Genomic DNA, 21565 nt, shown 5'->3' on the forward strand with positions numbered 1-21565 from the left:
TATCGAGCCCATGACATCTCGTTGTAAGTATCGAGCCCATGACATCACGTTGTAAGTATCGAACCCATGACATCACGTTGTAAGTATCGAGCCCATGACATCTCGTTGTAAGTATTGAACCCATGACATCTCGTTGTAAGTATCGAGCCCATGACATCACGTTGTAAGTATCGAACCCATGACATCACGTTGTAAGTATCGAGCCCATGACATCTCGTTGTAAGTATTGAACCCATCACATCTCGTTGTAAGTATCGAGCCCATGACATCTCGTTGTAAGTATCGAACCCATGACATCACGTTGTAAGTATTGAACCCATGACGTCACGTTGTAAGTATCGAACCCATCACATCACGTTGTAAGTATCGAACCCATGACGTCACGTTGTAAGTATCGAGCCCATGACACCGCGTTGTAAGTATTGAACCCATGACGTCACGTTGTAAGTATCGAGCCCATGACATCTCGTTGTAAGTATTGAACCCATGACGTCACGTTGTAAGTATCGAGCCCATGACATTGCTCTGAACTCAGAGAACTTCCGGTTCTAAGTGTACTGGATCGTGCGCCGCAGCAAGATACTGACGTCGCTGCGCTCGGTTTAATGGGTTTAATGGGTTGTGTTATCGTCCCGCTCGCCCGCCATATCTCGGTCAATAGGGCTCATGCCACGTGAGCTGATGACAAATACCGTGAAGGCGGCGCGTCCATTTCACAAGCTTCACGCGCAGACGCGTGGTTTGCGGAGCCGGCTGGTCTTGGCGTCGTGCATGGGGCCGTGCAGGTCCTGCCAGCGCGTCCGGTCGCCTCATGGCATCTGTTGGCAATGTTGCACATATTGCAAACGGTGGGCTCATGTTGTGTTGTCAACACCCCCACCTCCCCCCCCCCACCCCAAAAACAACACCGACCACAGTGGTGTGTAGGTGAGTGGTCGCTGTTCTAATGGACGGCAGCTCGCTGGTTTAACGGGCTGTTGCAGAATGATGTAATGTAGGTCTTTAATTATTATGGTGAGGTATTGCAGCTGTGCAGGGTGGTGAAGCGATGGTGGACCAGAACAGCTGTATCAAAGAGTGGAGGAGGGGGAGGAGGGGGAGGAGGGGTGGTGGTTTGGGATGGTGGTCCTTCCCCTTCATGTCTTTAAGGACCAAACTGGTGTTGTTTGATATTAATATGAAAGATGCGTGTCACGGACATGTCTATCACCCCGTCAGGGAGACGGCGGGAGGGGGGGGCACCTAGCCACCCATTAGACTCATCAGCGTGGTATCGGTAACCACCGGGTGGAGGGCCGTTGGGCGAGTGGTGTCCGTGGTGTCCACTCGTCCTGTGCGGTATCGGACCCACGTCGTGATAATTCGGCAGCGGAAGAGGTGAAGCGCCGTGAGGGGAGGGTGTCATGTTCCCAGGCTGGCGCTGTATTTATTTACACATCCGGGTGCCTGGGCGCCCCGCCCCCTCCACTCCGTGGCGCACAGGACACCCAGCACGCCCATTGGCTGCCGCCGCTGTCAGTCAGCGTCAGGCTCGTCCCACGGTGACGTCGCCGTATGAAAGTAAGCAGGCCAGTCCCCATCACGAACACAAAAGAGTCAACAAAGAGATGGTAGACACCGACACCTAACACAACGGACACACAACCCGTCATCCGGCAGCCCTGAGCCACATGGAGCGGCGGCCCGCGAGGATTTATTAACGAGTCACCACGAGGGAGGGCAGCGTCGCTCCGTGCTATGAAAGACACACGTTTAAACCCAAAGAGCAGTCACGTCTTACCCAGCTGCGTTTTGCTCAGATCCGGCTCAGGCGGTGAGTAGCTCGCGCGCGCGCAGGCGCGTGTGTGTGTGTGTATAGATGTATGGATGTATAGATGTATGGATGCATGGATGTATAGATATACATGTGTGAGTAAAACGCGGGTTAAGGGGGAGATGCATCTCCAGCCATACGAGCGAGGAGCACGCGGGGTCCTCAGCTGGCGTCGCGCGGCTCTTTGTTGGGAATAAACTCGGGGCTCCGCCGCCGAGCACGTGTCACCTTATTATCCACAACAGGTTATGACACGAGCCTGACACGAGCCTGACACGAGCCTGAGCGTGAAGGCAGTCAGCGGTGTTGTGTTTCTTTGTTTGTGTGTGTGTGTGTGTGTGTGTGTGTGTGTGTGTGTGTGGTGGTGGTGGTGGGGGGGGGGCTTTGTTAGGATGTTCTTCCTGTTAGCAAGACGCGCGCCGCCGTGCGTCTCTTGTTTAGGATCTGCTGCATAAAACAACATCATTAGCATAAACAACATCATTAACATGATGTTTAACCAGCATCATTAGCATAAACAACATCATTAACACGATGTTTAAACAGCATCATTAACATAAACAACATCATTAACACGATGTTTAAACAGCATCATTAGCATAAGCAACATCATTAACGTGATGTTTAAACAGCATCATTAGCATAAACAACATCATTAACATAACATCATTAACATGATGTTTAAACAGCATCATTAGCATAAACATCATTAACACGATGTTTAAACAGCATAATTAACATAAACAACACCATTAACACGATGTTTAAACAGCATCATTAGCATAAACAACATCGTTAACATAACATCATTAACATGATGTTTAAACAGCATCATTAGCATAAACATCATTAACACGATGTTTAAACAGCATAATTAACATAAACAACACCGTTAACACGATGTTTAAACAGCACCATTAACATAAACAACATCATTAACACGATGTTTAAACAGCATCATTAGCATAAACAACATCATTAACACGATGTTTAAACAGCATAATTAACATAAACAACACCATTAACACGATGTTTAAACAGCATCATTAACATAAACAACATCATTAACACGATGTTTAAACAGCATCATTAGCATAAACAACATCATTAACATAACATCATTAACATGATGTTTAAACAGCATCATTAGCATAAACACCATTAACACGATGTTTAAACAGCACCATTAACATAAACAACATCATTAACACGATGTTTAAACAGCATCATTAGCATAAACAACATCATTAACATGATGTTTAAACAGCACCATTAGCATAAACAGCATCATTAACATGATGTTTAAACAGCATCATAAACAGCATCATTAACATGACGTTTAAACAGCATAATTAACATAAACAGCATCATTAACATGATGTTTAAACAGCATCATTAGCATAAACAACATCATTAACACGATGTTTAAACAGCATCATAAACAGCATCATTAGCATAAACTACATCATTAACTTGATGTTTAAACAGCACCATTAGCATAAACAACATCATTAACACGATGTTTAAACAGCACCATTAGCATAAACAGCATCATTAACATGATGTTTAAACAGCACCATTACCATAAACAACATCATTAACATGACGTTTAAACACCATCATTAGCATAAACAGCATCATTAACATGATGTTTAAACAGCATCATTAACATAAACAACATCATTAACATGATGTTTAAACAGCATCATTAGCATAAACAACATCATTAACACGATGTTTAAACAGCACCATTAGCATAAACAGCATCATTAGCATAAACAACATCATTAACATGACGTTTAAACAGCATCATTAGCATAAACAACATCATTAACTTGATGTTTAAACAGCACCATTACCATAAACAACATCATTAACATGACGTTTAAACAGCATCATTAGCATAAACAACATCATTAACACGATGTTTAAACAGCACCATTAGCATAAACAGCATCATTAACATGACGTTTAAACAGCACCATTAGCATAAACAACATCATTAACATGACGTTTAAACAGCATCATAAACAGCATCATTAACATGACGTTTAAACAGCACCATTAGCATAAACAACATCATTAACATGACGTTTAAACAGCACCATTAGCATAAACAGCATCATTAACATGACGTTTAAACAGCACCATTAGCATAAACAACATCATTAACATGACGTTTAAACAGCACCATTAGCATAAACAGCATCATTAACATGACGTTTAAACAGCACCATTAGCATAAACAACATCATTAACATGACGTTTAAACAGCATCATTAGCATAAACAGCATCATTAACACGTTTAAACAGCACCATTAGCATAAACAGCATCATTAACATGACGTTTAAACAGCACCGTTAGCATAAACAGCATCATTAACATGACGTTTAAACAGCACCATTAGCATAAACAACATCATTAACATGACGTTTAAACAGCATCATAAACAGCATCATTAACATGACGTTTAAACAGCACTATTAGCATAAACAACATCATTAACATGACGTTTAAACAGCACATTAGCATAAACAGCATCATTAACATGACGTTTAAACAGCACCATTAGCATAAACAACATCATTAACATGACGTTTAAACAGCATCATTAGCATAAACAGCATCATTAACACGTTTAAACAGCACCGTTAGCATAAACAGCATCATTAACATGACGTTTAAACAGCACCGTTAGCATAAACAGCATCATTAACATGACGTTTAAACAGCACCATTAGCATAAACAACATCATTAACATGACGTTTAAACAGCATCATAAACAGCATCATTAACATGACGTTTAAACAGCACCATTAGCATAAACGGCATCATTAGCATAAACAACATCATTAACACGACGTTTAAACACCATCATTAGCATAATCATTAACATAAACAACATCATTAACATGATGTTTAAACAGCATCATTAGCATAAACAACATCATTAACACGATGTTTAAACAGCACCATTAGCATAAACAGCATCATTAACATTATGTTTAAACACCATCATTAGCATAAACAACATCATTAACACGACGTTTAAACACCATCATTATTATAATCATTAACATAAACATCATTAACATGATGTTTAAACAGCACCATTAGCATAAACAACATCATTAACACGACGTTTAAACACCATCATTATTATAATCATTAACATAAACAACATCATTAACATGATGTTTAAACAGCACCATTAGCATAAACAACATCATTAACACGATGTTTAAACAGCACCATTAGCATAAACAGCATCATTAACATTATGTTTAAACACCATCATTAGCATAAACAACATCATTAACATGATGTTTAAACAGCATCATTAACATAAACAGCATCTGCTACTACTTTCAGCTGTTCCCGTTAGGGGGCGCCACAGCGGATCATCCGTTTCCATCTCTTCCTGTCCTCTGCATCTTCCTCTGTCACACCAGCCACCTGCATGTCCTCCCTCACCACATCCATAAACCTCCTCTTTGGTCTTCCTCTTCTCCTCTTCCCTGGCAGCTCCATATTCAGCATCCTTCTCCCAGTATACCCAGCATCTCTCCTCCACACATGTCCACACCATCTCCATCTTGTCTCTCTTGCTTTGTCTCCAAACCGTCCAACCTGAGCTGTCCCTCTAATATACTGGTTCCTAATCCTGTCCTTCTTCATCACTCCCAATGAAAATCTTATCATCTTCATCTCTGCCACCTCCACCTCCAGCTCCACCTCCTGTCTTTTCATCAGTGCCACTGTCTCCAAACCATACAACATAGCTGGTCTCACTACCATCTTGTAAACTTTCCCTTTAACTCTTGCTGGTACCCTTCTGTCACACATCACTCCTGACACTCTTCTCCACCCACTCCACCCTGCCTGCACTCTCTTCTCCACCTCTCTCCTGCACTCCCCGTTACTTTGGACAGTTGACCCCAACTATTTAAACTCATATTCCCTCATCACCTCCACTCCTTGCATCCTCACCATTCCACTGTCCTCCCTCTCATTCACGCATAGGTATTCTGTCTTGCTCCTACTGACTTTCATTCCTCTTCTCTCCAGTGCATACCTCCACCTCTCCAGGCTCTCCTCCACCTGCACCCTACTCTCACTACAGATCACAATGTCATCGTCCATGGAGACTCCTGCCTGATCTTGTCTGTCAACAAGAAAGGGCTCAGAGCCGATCCTTGATGTAATCCCACCTCCACCTTGACCCCATCTGTCATTCCAACAACCACCTCACCACTGTCACACTTCCCTCATACATATCCTGCACCACTCCTACATACATCTCTGCTACTCCTGACTTCCTCATACAATACCACACCTCCTCTCTCGGCACCCTGTCGTATGCTTTCTCTAAATCCACAAGACACAATGTACCTCCTTCTGACCTCCTCTATACTTCTCCATCAACATTCTCAAAGCAAACATCACATCTGTGCTCCTCTTTCATGGCATGAAACCATACTGCTGCTCGCTGATCGTCACCTCTCCTCCTCTTAACCTAGCTTCTATTACTCTTTCCCATATCTTCATGCTGTGGCTGATCAACTTTATACCTCTGTAGTTGCTACAGTTCTGCACATCACCCTTGTGCTTGAAAATCGGTACCAGTATGCTTCTTCTCCACTCCTCAGCCATCCTCTCACTTTCCAGGATTGTGTTAAACAATCTAGTTAAAAACTCCACTGCCATCTCTCCTAAACACCTCCATGCCTCCACAGGTATGTCATCAGGACCAACTGCCTTTCCACTCTTCATCCTCTTCATAGCTGCCCTCACTTCCTCCTTGCTAATCCGCCACACTTCCTGATTCACTATCCCTACATCATCCAACCTCCTCTCTCTCTCATTTTCTTCATTCATCAGCCCCTCAAAGTATTCCTTTCACCTTCTCAGCACACTCTCCTCACTTGTCAGCACATTTCCATCTCTATCCTTCATCACCCTAACCTGCTGTACATCCTTCCCAGCTTGGTCCCTCTGTCTAGCCAATCGGTACAAGTCCTTTTCTCCCTCCTTAGTGTCTAATCTGTCATACAACTCACCATACGCCTTTTCCTTTGCCTTTGCCACCTCTCTCTTCCCTTTACGCTGCATCTCCTTGTACTCCTGTCTACTTTCTTCATCTCTCTGACTATCCCCCTTCTTCTTTGCCAACCTCTTCCTCTGTATAATTTGCTGTACTTCCTCATTCCACCACCAAGTCTCCTTGTCTTCCTTCCTCTGTCCTGATGACACACCAAGTACCTTCCTAGCTGTCTCCCTCACTATTTCTGCAGTGGTTGTCCAGCCATCTGGCAACTCTTCACTACCACCCAGTGCCTGTCTTACCTCCTGCCTGAACTCCACACAACAGTCTTCCTTCTTCAACTTCCACCATTTGATCTTCGGCTGTGTCTTCACTCGCTTCCTCTTCTTGGTCTCCAAAGTCGTCCTACAGACCACCATCCGATGCTGCCTAGCTACATTCTCCCCTGTCACCACCTTGCAGTCTCCAATCCCTTTTAGATGGCGCCTTCTACATAAGATATAGTCCACCTGTGTGCACTTTCCTCCACTCTTGTACGTCACCCTGTGTTCCTCCCTCTTCTTGAAATATGTATTCACCACAGCCATTTCCATCCTTTTCACAAAACCCACCACCATCTGTCCTTCCACATTTCTCTTCTTGACTCCATACCTTCCCATCACCTCCTCATCACCTCTGTTTCCTTCCTTCCTCCTTTTTCATCCATCTCACACCCTACTTGCGGGGCATATGTGCTGATAACATTCAGCAACACACCTCTGATTTCCAGCTTCATACTCATCACTCTGTCTGACACTCTCTTCACCTCCAGCACGCTCTTGACATACTCTTCCTTCAGAATTACCCCTACCCCATTTCTCCTCCCATTCACACCATGGTAGAAGAGTTTGAACCCACCTCCGATACTCCTGGCCTTACTCCCCTTCCACCTGGTCTCTTGCACACACAGTATGCCTACCTTTCTTCTCTCCATCATGTCAGCCAGCTCTCTCCCTTTACCAGTCATAGTGCCAACATTCAAAGTTCTGACTCTCACCTCCACATGCCTACCCTTCCTCCTCTCTAGCTGCCTCTGGACATGCCTTCCCCCTCTCCTTCTCCTTCACCCAACAGTAGCATAGTTTCCACCGACACCCTGCCGGTTAACAATACCGGTGGCGGTCGTTGGTAACCCGGGCCTCGACCGATCCGGTATGTAAGTCTTATTTATGATCCGCATATTTCATTTGGTAAAGATTTTACGCCGGATGCCCATCCTGACGCAACCCTCCCCATTTGTCCGGGCTTGGGACCGGCACTAAGGATGCACTGGCTTGTGCATCCTCAGTGGCTGGGTTATTAACATAAACAGCATCATTAACATAAATAACATCATTAACAACATCATTAACATGATGTTTAAATAACATCATTAACAAAATCATTAACATGATGTTTAAACAACATCATTAACAAAATCATTAACATGATGTTTAAACAACATCATTAACATAAACAACATCATTAACAACATCATTAACATGATGTATAAAGCAGCGTTATTAACATGATGTTCAGGGTGTATAAAGCAGCGTTATTAACATGATGTTTGGGGTGTATAAAGTGGCGTTATTAACATGATGTTTAGGGTGTATAAAGCAGCGTTATTAACATGATGTTCAGGGTGTATAAAGCAGCGTTATTAACATGATGTTTAGGGTGTATAAAGCAGCGTTATTAACATGATGTTTAGGGTGTATAAAGCAGCGTTATTAACATGATGTTTAGGGTGTATAAAGCAGCGTTATTAACATGATGTTTAGGGTGTATAAAGCAGCGTTATTAACATGATGTTTAGGGTGTATAAAGCAGCGTTATTAACATGATGTTTAGGGTGTATAAAGCAGCGTTATTAACATGATGTTTAGGGTGTATAAAGCAGCGTTATTAACATGATGTTTAGGGTGTATAAAGCAGCGTTATTAACATGATGTTCAGGGTGTATAAAGCAGCGTTATTAACATGATGTTTAGGGTGTATAAAGCAGCGTTATTAACATGATGTTTAGGGTGTATAAAGCAGCGTTATTAACATGATGTTCAGGGTGTATAAAGCAGCGTTATTAACATGATGTTTAGGGTGTATAAAGCGGCGTTATTAACATGATGTTTAGGGTGTATAAAGCGGCGTTATTAACATGATGTTTAGGGTGTATAAAGCGGCGTTATTAACATGATGTTTAGGGTGTATAAAGCGGCGTTATTAACATGATGTTTAGGGTGTATAAAGCGGCGTTATTAACATGATGTTCAGGGTGTATAAAGCGGCGTTATTAACATGATGTTCAGGGTGTATAAAGCATCGTTATTAACATGGTGTTCTGGGTGTATAAAGCGGCGTTATTAACATGTTCAGGGTGTATAAAGCGGCGTTAATAACATGATGTTTAGGGTGTATAAAGCGGCGTTATTAACATGATGTTTAGGGTGTATAAAGCGGCGTTATTAACATGATGTTTAGGGTGTATAAAGCAGCGTTATTAACATGGTGTTTAGGGTGTATAAAGCAGCGTTATTAACATGGTGTTTAGGGTGTATAAAGCGGCGTTATTAACATGATGTTTAGGGTGTATAAAGCGGCGTTATTAACATGATGTTTAGGGTGTATAAAGCGGCGTTATTAACATGATGTTCAGGGTGTATAAAGCGGCGTTATTAACATGATGTTTAGGGTATATAAAGCAGCGTTATTAACATGGTGTTCAGGGTGTATAAAGCAGCGTTATTAACATGATGTTTAGGGTGTATAAAGCGGCGTTATTAACATGGTGTTTAGGGTGTATAAAGCGGCGTTATTAACATGGTGTTCAGGGTGTATAAAGCGGCGTTATTAACATGGTGTTCAGGGTGTATAAAGCGGCGTTATTAACATGATGTTTAGGGTGTATAAAGCAGCGTTATTAACATGATGTTTAGGGTGTATAAAGCAGCGTTATTAACATGATGTTTAGGGTGTATAAAGCGGCGTTATCAACATGGTGTTTAGGGTGTATAAAGCGGCGTTATTAACATGATGTTTAGGGTGTATAAAGCGGCGTTATTAACATGGTGTTTAGGGTGTATAAAGCGGCGTTATTAACATGATGTTTAGGGTGTATAAAGCGGCGTTATTAACATGGTGTTCAGGGTGTATAAAGCAGCGTTATTAACATGATGTTTAGGGTGTATAAAGCAGCGTTATTAACATGATGTTTAGGGTGTATAAAGCAGCGTTATTAACATGGTGTTTAGGGTGTATAAAGCAGCGTTATTAACATGATGTTTAGGGTGTATAAAGCAGCGTTATTAACATGATGTTTAGGGTGTGTAAAGCAGCGTTATTAACATGATGTTTAGGGTGTGTAAGGCAGCGTTATTAACATGATGTTTAGGGTGTATAAAGCAGCGTTATTAACATGATGTTTAGGGTGTATAAAGCAGCGTTATTAACATGGTGTTTAGGGTGTATAAAGCAGCGTTATTAACATGATGTTTAGGGTGTATAAAGCAGCGTTATTAACATGATGTTTAGGGTGTATAAAGCAGCGTTATTAACATGATGTTTAGGGTGTATAAAGCAGCGTTATTAACATGATGTTTAGGGTGTATAAAGCAGCGTTATTAACATGATGTTTAGGGTGTATAAAGCAGCGTTATTAACATGATGTTTAGGGTGTATAAAGCAGCGTTATTAACATGGTGTTTAGGGTTTATAAAGCAGCGTTATTAACATGATGTTTAGGGTGTGTAAGGCAGCGTTATTAACATGATGTTTAGGGTGTATAAAGCAGCGTTATTAACATGATGTTTAGGGTGTATAAAGCGGCGTTATTAACATGATGTTTAGGGTGTATAAAGCAGCGTTATTAACATGGTGTTTAGGGTGTATAAAGCAGCGTTATTAACATGATGTTTAGGGTGTATAAAGCAGCGTTATTAACATGGCGTTTAGGGTGTATAAAGCAGCGTTATTAACATGATGTTTAGGGTGTATAAAGCAGCGTTATTAACATGATGTTCAGGGTGTATAAAGCAGCGTTATTAACATGATGTTTAGGGTGTATAAAGCAGCGTTATTAACATGATGTTTAGGGTGTATAAAGCAGCGTTATTAACATGGTGTTTAGGGTTTATAAAGCAGCGTTATTAACATGATGTTTAGGGTGTATAAAGCAGCGTTATTAACATGATGTTTAGGGTGTATAAAGCAGCGTTATTAACATGATGTTTAGGGTGTATAAAGCAGCGTTATTAACATGATGTTTAGGGTGTATAAAGCAGCGTTATTAACATGATGTTTAGGGTGTATAAAGCAGCGTTATTAACATGATGTTTAGGGTGTATAAAGCAGCGTTATTAACATGATGTTTAGGGTGTATAAAGCAGTGTTATTAACATGATGTTTAGGGTGTATAAAGCAGCGTTATTAACATGATGTTTAGGGTGTATAAAGCGGCGTTATTAACATGGTGTTTAAGGTGTATAAAGCAGCGTTATTAACATGGTGTTTGGGGTGTATAAAGCAGCGTTATTAACATGATGTTTAGGGTGTATAAAGCAGCGTTATTAACATGATGTTTAGGGTGTATAAAGCAGCGTTATTAACATGGTGTTTAGGGTGTATAAAGCAGCGTTATTAACATGGTGTTCAGGGTGTATAAAGCGGCGTTATTAACATGATGTTCAGAGTGTATAAAGCAGCGTTATTAACATGATGTTTAGGGTGTATAAAGCAGCGTTATTAACATGGTGTTCAGGGTGTATAAAGCAGCAGCAGCAGCGTGTTTTGTTAACCTGTCCACACAACATACTGGGTTGTGTGTCCACACAACATACTGGGTTGTGTGTCCACACAACATACTGGGTTGTGTGTCCCTGTGGACAGCATGCTGATGGATGCTTACAGAATGAAAGCTAATTTAGGGTTGGACTTGTTGCCAAGTGATCAGTTCTGGGCTCGGAAACGTGTCATGTAGCAGCACCCCGCGGTCTGGCAAAGCGAGCTGCGCAGTTTGTTGTTGTTGTTTTTTTGTAGGGATGCAAAAAAACAACAACAAAGCAGCTCTGTAGACAGTGTTTGTGTTATTGTTGCCTGCCATTCATGCAAAGGGAAAAAGAGGTGTGCGTCACATCATCCCCATTTCCGACACATTACGTCTCTGGTTGGCGGGGGCGGGGGGGGGGGCACAACCAGCATGGTGTGTGTGTGTGTGTGTGTGTGGGGGGGGTGTTCACCTTTCCACGTGCAGTTGTTTGGATCTGTGCAGTCAAGTTGAATCATTCAGAAGATGGTAATCTAAAGTTTTATGGAGCCCAGGATGTTGGATGTTGTCGTCTCTACAGAGGCATGGCGGTGGTTTTCGTTCCACATGTCCAGACGTCGCCCTGGCAGACCACCAGACATCGTGTGCATGCGTGCATGCATGCAGACGTCAAGGCTTCCTGTTGAGTTGCGGAAGCCTCATTGTTCGCACAACTGGCTGCAGGCATGCCTTCTCTTCCTGTTTCTGCAGGTTGGAAAGTTCTAGCTCCCTACAGGAGTTTCTAAGATACAGCCGTATTACAACAGTGGATAAAAGTCGTTAGAGTGCAAGCTCTGTGATGGCAGATATTTTACATGGGTGTCAGGCTTCATGGTTCACCAGACCATAATGCCCCTCTCCTCCCCTCTTTGTATTTGGTGGAGGTAAACACAGAGACAGGTGACAGGGCCAGGAGTCTGCCTTCTGTTTATTTGCATTTACTGTGAACTCGTCTCAAAGCCTTACTTGGGGCACACAGTTCAATGTCAGGTGTTTTAAAAAGTCCGTGGCCAAAACTGAAAGGGGTTACAGTCCGGTGTTTGACTGGCCACCCTTGGTTTCAGCTGCTATGAGATGTTTTTGTGTTTTGAAGAACAAGGTTCCTGTTTTGGCTCTTTTTCCCCCTTCCATCCTCGGCTTTACTTAGTTGCCCAATACAAAAACCCTGTGTTGGAGACAGGCGGTGGCCTGTCCTTGTTGGGGAAGTGTTTGTATTGGTCAAACAGCTGATCATCTGTGACTCACATGTCCTTTGCGTTGCCACAGTGAAAAATGTTCAGGTGTTGTTCTGTATGAACAACATGGCAGCGTTCTGTGTGAGTTACGGGCCGGAAGCGGGTTTACATAGATCACAACTGTCACAGTGGTGTGTGACGGCTGATGTCAGACAGTTTTCAGGGTTAGTGCTGGCCAACTTTGACGGTTATTGTTTTTCCCCAGCAGAAACATTTTTGAATAAAATCTGTGTAAATCCTCGAACACCTCCGACGCTCATCAGAAACCCCCTCCACAGACTTCATTTGTCATCCGAGGTATCTGCTAGTCTGACTCCTAAATTTGTTCGTCTTTTCTCAAATGGTTGCATGGAAATTGCAATGGGATGTGGGAATTACCACGAGCTCCTGATAAACCTTCCCCCGTCCAACACAAGTCATTTCCTCACTGAACGCAAGAAAACTGGCATGCTGCGACATACAGACAGCAAAGAGCCTTTAAAGGAAAGAGGTCCAACTGCCATTAGCTGTGTCACAGCTGGGATGCATTGCACAAAATCATGTTGATTGTCTGCTTACGCAGGCCCCGAATCTCGGGTGGATTCCATGGAGGGAGTTCTTAGCTTGAGCACAGCTAAGGTAAAACAACCTGGCTTCCAACTGGACTCTTGCACGAGCAGTTGTTACATTTGGAAGAAAAAAAATGCAGAATCTGTAGTGAGTTGTGTTTGCTCTTACTCCTCAAATATGTACTTTTGGAAGTTTAGTTTTTGCTCAAAGTGAATAATTCATTGTGTATTTATGTTTTTCGGTCTAGTTTTGTATTTATGTGCCCCGTGTTTTATGTGTGCTACATGTATGTGTCCCACTGCTGCATAACCAGTTGCCCTGTGGGGGACAAATTTAAGTTATTGATTGATTGATAGCACCATGCCCCTTCAAATAAACAAGGCCTTGTTTAAAGGGCTCATAGGATTCAGTGACATCACCGCACACCTATCTTGGTCGTCCAAGAACACGCAACCATAATCCTATAATGGATGATTGTAATCAAATGATTGCCTCAGCAAATGAGCCGTGTTTATACTGGCAATGTAATCAGGATTATGAATACTGTAAAGATGAAGTATGGAAACATCTCATCAATCTTAACTCTGTTTCCCACCGCAGGTTTGATTTTCTCCCGTGGTGTCTGTGTGGAGCGTACCACACACCCACTCCACAACAACGACGGCTTTTGCTTGCATCTTCCAGTGTTTCTTCTGTCAGCAAGTCCAGCAGAGCTGCAACTCTTCCAGTGCCAATCCTGACACCAGCGAGGAGCCCTGCCCCATTGACATGGTGAAGATGACCAAGTCCAAGACCTTCCAGGCTTACCTGCCTACCTGCCACCGCACCTACAGCTGCATTCACTGCCGGGCACACCTAGCCAATCATGATGAGCTCATCTCAAAGGTACAAGACTTTTGCGCGAGGTTTGAAAACATCCAAGACAATTGAAACGTGTCAGTTCAGGCCATTCACATTCTCCTCCCTGTCCAGCCCATGAATCTTCCCTGTGTGTTCAGATTTTTGATAATCATAAGTAATGCCTATATGATAACTAAGTGGGTGAAAGAAAATGGCGTCCAGGTGGAGCGACGGTCTGTTGTGTTGCCTACCAACATGGGGATCGCCAATTCAAATCCCCATGTTACCGCCGACTTGGTCAGGCTTCCCTACAGGCACAATTGGTCGTGTCTGCGAGTGGGAAGTTGGATGTGGGTATGTGTCCTGGTTGCTGCACTAGCGCCTCCTCTGGTCAGTCGGGGTGCCTGTTCGGGGGGAGGGGGAACTGGGGGGAATAGCGTGATCCTCCCACACGCTATGTCCCCCTGGTGAAACTCCTCACTGTCAGGTGAAAAGAAGCAGCTGGTGACTCAACATGTATCGGAGGAGACGTGGTAGTCTGCAGCCCCCCCCCCCAGATCAGCAGAGGGGGTGGAGCAGAGACCAGAACGGCTTGGAAGAGTGGGGTAATTGGCAAAAATCAATTGGGGAGAAAAAGAGGGGAAAAAATAAAAGCAAATAATAGAACAGCTAGAACAGTCTAGTAAGTTCAGAAAATTACATCACTTTACTGTAATGCAGCCTTTAAACCCAGGAGAAGACAGCACTTCTGTCATGTCATGATGTTACGATATCCAGAATCCCAGATGAGAGCTAGTCTCATATCACAGTGTTACCATATCCAGAATCCCAGATGAGATCTAGTCTCATATCATGATGTTACGATATCCAGAATCCCAGATGATCCAGATGATATCTAGTCTCATATCACGATGTTACGATATCCAGAATCCCAGATGAGATCTAGCCTCATATCACGATGTTACGATATCCAGAATCCCAGATGAGAGCTAGTCTCATATGACGATATTACGATATCCAGAATCCCAGATGAGATCTAGTCTCATATCATGATGTTACCATATCCAGAATCCCAGATGATATCTAGTCTCATATCACGATGTTACGATATCCAGAATACCAGATGAGATCTAGTCTCATATCACGATGTTACCATATCCAGAATCCCAGATGAGAGCTAGTCTCATATGACTATATTACGATATCCAGAATCCCAGATGAGATCTAGTCTCATATCATGATGTTACCATATCCAGAATCCCAGATGAGATCTAGTCTCATATCACAATGTTACGATATCCAGAATCCCAGATGAGATCTAGTCTCATATCACGATGTTACGATATCCAGAATCCCAGATGAGATCTTGTCTTATATCACAGTGTTACGATATCCAGAATCCCAGATGAGATCTAGTCTCATATCACGATATTACAGTATCCAGAATCCCAGATGAGATCTAGTCTCATATCATGATATTGCGATATCCAGAATCCCAGATGAGATCTTGTATCATATCACGATGTTACCATATCCAGAATCCCAGATGAGATCTAGTCTCATATCACAATGTTACAATACCCAGAATCCCACATGAGATCTTGTCTCATATCACGATGTTACGATATCCAGAATCCCGGATTAGATCTTGTCTCATATCAGTGTTACGATATCCAGAATCCCAGATGAGATCTAGTCTCATATCATGATGTTACGATATCCAGAATCCCAGATGAGATCTAGTCTCATATCACGATGTTACCATATCCAGAATCCCAGATGAGAGCTAGTCTCATATGACGATATTACGATATCCAGAATCCCAGATGAGATCTAGTCTCATATCACAGTGTTACCATATCCAGAATCCCAGATGAGATCTAGTCTCATATCATGATGTTACGATATCCAGAATCCCAGATGATCCAGATGATATCTAGTCTCATATCACGATGTTACGATATCCAGAATCCCAGATGAGATCTAGCCTCATATCACGATGTTACGATATCCAGAATCCCAGATGAGAGCTAGTCTCATATGACGATATTACGATATCCAGAATCCCAGATGAGATCTAGTCTCATATCATGATGTTACCATATCCAGAATCCCAGATGATATCTAGTCTCATATCACGATGTTACGATATCCAGAATACCAGATGAGATCTAGTCTCATATCACGATGTTACCATATCCAGAATCCCAGATGAGAGCTAGTCTCATATGACTATATTACGATATCCAGAATCCCAGATGAGATCTAGTCTCATATCATGATGTTACCATATCCAGAATCCCAGATGAGATCTAGTCTCATATCACAATGTTACGATGTCCAGAATCCCAGATGAGATCTAGTCTCATATCACGATGTTACGATATCCAGAATCCCAGATGAGATCTTGTCTTATATCACAGTGTTACGATATCCAGAATCCCAGATGAGATCTAGTCTCATATCACGATATTACAGTATCCAGAATCCCAGATGAGATCTAGTCTCATATCATGATATTGCGATATCCAGAATCCCAGATGAGATCTTGTATCATATCACGATGTTACCATATCCAGAATCCCAGATGAGATCTAGTCTCATATCACAATGTTACAATACCCAGAATCCCACATGAGATCTTGTCTCATATCACGATGTTACGATATCCAGAATCCCGGATTAGATCTTGTCTCATATCAGTGTTACGATATCCAGAATCCCAGATGATATCTAGTCTCATATCACGATGTTACGATATCCAGAATCCCAGATGAGATCTAGCCTCATATCACGATGTTACGATATCCAGAATCCCAGATGAGAGCTAGTCTCATATCACGATGTTACGATATCCAGAATACCAGATGAGATCTAGTCTTATATCACGATGTTACCATATCCAGAATCCTAGATGAGAGCTAGTCTCATGTGACGATATTACGATATCCAGAATCCCAGATGAGATCTAGTCTCATATCATGATGTTACCATATCCAGAATCCCAGATGAGATCTAGTCTCATATCATGATATTGCGATATCCAGAATCCCAGATGAGATCTTGTATCATATCACGATGTTACCATATCCAGAATCCCAGATGAGATCTAGTCTCATATCACAATGTTACAATACCCAGAATCCCACATGAGATCTTGTCTCATATCACGATGTTACGATATCCAGAATCCCAGATTAGATCTTGTCTCATATCAGTGTTACGATATCCAGAATCCCAGATGATATCTAGTCTCATATCACGATGTTACGATATCCAGAATCTCAGATGAGATGCAGTCTCATATCATGATGTTACGATATCCAGAATCCCAGATGAGATCTAGTCTCATATCACGATGTTACGATATCCAGAATCTCAGATGAGATGCAGTCTCATATCATGATGTTACGATACCCAGAATCCCAGATGAGATCTAGTCTCATATCATGATGTCGTTATAATATCCCTGTATTGCCCAGCCCTAGCTGAAACTTTGAGTCAACATATGAACAAAGCTGTTCGCTTTCACAACTAGAGACAAAGGTTCTTCTACTTTTTGATGACGTCTGAACCGGTGCCATTGACAAGTGAAAGGGATGAAACTTGGACACCACTGTAACTGTACGAAGTATAACGCTCTGGAAAATTCTGATTGAAAATTGTGAGGTGTGTTGAGAATCAAAGCTTACTTCTGTGCTATTGCACAAACTCTGCTTTATTAATAACAGGTGTCAGATTCTTGATGCGCTGAAATCTATACATGATCATAGTTTCTTCATAATCACACATTTATTGACAGAAGTGTCCAAGTTCTGTTATGAAACATGGATTTTTAAGTTCTTTTCGAGCTTGAATTTCCTCATTAAGCCCGGAGCGTTTATGTCTGATCTGATAGTTTGTAAAAATGTGGGTAATCTCATTTCATCGGTTCAGAGCTTGAAAAATATTCAGACTTTCACAAATACTGACAACGTGTGAATGGTATTAATAGCAGGCATTCATGAAAAGTGAATTACTCATACTTGCCCTTTTATTGGGCTTGCCATGATTTGTATACATTCTCTCACAAAACACAGTGTAGGTCAGCTTGTACGTTTTGAACAGTTGAAGTCAGTCTGTGTGGGTACACATACATCGTATACCTTTTATAACTATATGCAATACCAAAACAGGCCAACGTCCACTGCTTAAAGGTAGAACAAGTAGGATTTGTTGGTTGCGGTTTGTAAACACAACATTCAAAGTTGGCCCCTCCCCCCTGGCTCAACATCACCAGAAGGACACGCCCCCTGACCGCAGTTGACAGGACACATCCCAGTGTACAGGCCAAATTCGTGTCACTCTTCATCCACATCCTCTCCTTCAGGGCTCGCTACCGGGTGAAAGCCAACCCCAGATTCACTCTCGTTTTGGAACGAGATTTGTCCGCTTGACGTTTCTCCTTGCTATATTTGCATCTTTTTGCCACTGTGGCCACCGTTTTTGTAGCTTCCTCTTGGATGCATGCTTATGATCTCGATCTGGTACCTGATTGCTACGTTATTATAGAGTGCCACTGGACAAAGGTTAACGCCCAGAAACATCCCGTACACAACAAATTAAGAAAATACAAGGCAGGGGACAGGGTCTCTGCAGATACACACACCGCCGCACACGTCTAGCGGCTCGTAAGAGATGGTGGAGAGGGATTATTTTTGTATAAGTCTACTACTACTGCTTTTGGCTGCTCCAGTTAGGGGGCGCCACAGCGGATCATCCGCTTCCATTTCTTCCTTCCTGTCTTCTGCGTCTTCCTCTGTCACACCAGCCACCTGCATATCCTCCCTCACCACATCCATAAACCTCCTCTTTGGCCTTCCTCTTCTCCTCTTCCCTGGCAGCTCCATATTCAGCATCCTTCTCCCAATACACACAGCATCTCTCCTCCACATGTCTCTCTTGCTTTGTCTCCAAACCGTCCAGCCTGAGCTGTCCCTCTAATACAGGGGTCAGGAACCTTTTTGACTGGGAGAGCCATAAAAGCCAAATATTTCTAAATATATTTCATTGAGAGCCATATAGTATTTTTAACGTATAATAAATGAAATATGTCTTACTTTTAATGCGACTTCTGGTGCTGCATGGCGTATCGAAGTGCCGCTTTATATGTGACCGTTTCATCGATGCAATGTTATCATTGCATATGAGACATACGGCAGATCCTGCTCTCTCCACAAATGCAGATTCCTCTGCGCACGCAGCCTGGAATGCACGGTAACCACCGTCTTTTTTTCTTTTCGCCCTCTTTTCCCTTACAAGGGTTGAAGCGGATAAACTAGTTGTGGCTATCTGATCAAATTGATTTCTTCACCTTTACAATGACCCGGACATGCTCGCGAGCCATTGGTTCCCGACCCGACCCACGGGTGACCCGTGACCCGTGAAATTTATCTTCAAAACTAATTTCTGTTTACTTTAAAATGACACAGTATTATTAAGAAATATCACAAGTATTTTAAAATCAGTTCCAAACTGATTTTTTTTTCAACTCAAAATTGTCTGGGAGCCATATGCCGTCACCGGAAGAGCCATATATGGCTCGCGAGCCATAGGTTCCCGACCGCTGCTCTAATATAATCGTTCCTAATCCTGTCCTTCTTCGTCCCTCCCAACGAAATTCTTATCATCTTCAACTCTGCCACCTCCACCTCCACCTCCTGTCTTTTCATCAGTGCCACTGCCTCCAAACCATATAACATAGCTGGTCTCACTACCATCTTGTAAACCTTCCCTTTAACTCTTGCTGGTACCCTTCTGTCGCACATCACTCCTGACTCTCTTCTCCACCCACTCCACCCTGCCTGCACTCTCTTCTTCACCTCTCTCCTGCACTCCCCGTTACTTTGGACTGTTGACCCCAAGTATTTAAACTCATATGCCTTTGTCACCTCCACTCCTTGCATCCTGACCATTCCACTGTCCTCCCTCTCATTCATGCATAGGTATTCTGTCTTGCTCCTACTGACTTTCATTCCTCTTCTCTCCAGTGCATACCTCCACCTCTCCAGGCTCTCCTCCACCTGCACCCTACTCTCACTACAGATCACAATGTCATCCGCAAACATCATCGTCCATGGAGACTCCTGCCTGATCTCGTCCGTCAACCTGTCCATCACCATTGCAAACAAGAAAGGGCTCAGAGCCGATCCTTGATGTAATCCCACCTCCACCTTGAACCCATCTGTCATTCCAACCACCACCTCACCACTGTCACACTTCCCTCATACATATCCTGCACCACTCTTACATATACTTCTCTGCAACCCCCGACTTCCTCATACAATACCACACCTCCTCTCTCGGCACCCTGTTGTATGCTTTCTCTAAATCTACAAAGACACAATGTACCTCCTTCTGGCCTTCTCTATACTTCTCAATCAACAGTCTCAAAGCAAACATCACATCTGTGGTGCTCTTTCATGGCATGAAACCATACTGCTGCTGCTGATCATCACCTCTCCTCTTAACCTAGCTTCTATTACTCTTTCCCATATCTTCATGCTGCTGCTGATCATCACCTCTCCTCCTCTTAACCTAGCTGCTATTACTCTTTCCCATATCTTCATGCTGCTGCTGATCATCACCTCTCCTCTTAACCTAGCTTCTATTACTCTTTCCCATATCTTCATGCTGCTGCTGATCATCACCTCTCCTCCTCTTAACCTAGCTTCTATTACTCTTTCCCATATCTTCATGCTGCTGCTGATCATCACCTCTCCTCCTCTTAACCTAGCTTCTATTACTCTTTCCCAACCTCATGCTGTGGCTGATCAACTTTATACCTCTGTAGTTGTTACAGTTCTGCACATCACCCTTGTTCTTGAAAATCAGTACCAGTATGCTTCTTCTCCACTCCTCAGGCATCCTCTCACTTTCCAAGATTGTGTTAAACAATCTACAAACCCCAATTCCAATGAAGTTGGGACGTTGTGTAAAACATGAATAAAAACAGAACACAATGATTTGCAAATCCTTTTCCACCTATATTCAGTTGAATACACTACAAAGACAAGATATTTAATGTTCAAACTGATAAACTTTATTGTTTTTTACAAATATTCCCTCATTTTGAATGTGATGCCTGCAACACGTTCCAAAGAAGCTGGGACAGGGGCATGTTCACCACTGTGTTACTCCACCTTTCCTTTTAACAACACTCAATAAGCGTTTGGGAACTGAGGACACTACTTATTGAAGCTTTGTAGGTGGAATTCTTTCCC

General features: G+C 42.6%; 1 long non-coding RNA gene across 1 annotated transcript in view; it reads left to right on the forward strand.

Moving 5' to 3' along the window:
- Positions 1-1606: 1606 nt before the first annotated feature.
- LOC130121153 (uncharacterized) overlaps positions 1607-21565 on the forward strand; it is a 51154-nt gene continuing 31195 nt past the window's right edge. Inside the window, exons 1-2 of the long non-coding RNA XR_008811025.1 lie at positions 1607-1813; positions 14064-14348. This is a non-coding gene — a long non-coding RNA (uncharacterized LOC130121153). The remainder of the gene's footprint in view (positions 1814-14063; positions 14349-21565) is intronic.

The sequence above is a fragment of the Lampris incognitus genome, chromosome 1, assembly GCF_029633865.1.
Source record: "Lampris incognitus isolate fLamInc1 chromosome 1, fLamInc1.hap2, whole genome shotgun sequence".
Classification (NCBI taxonomy): Eukaryota; Metazoa; Chordata; class Actinopteri; order Lampriformes; family Lampridae; genus Lampris; species Lampris incognitus.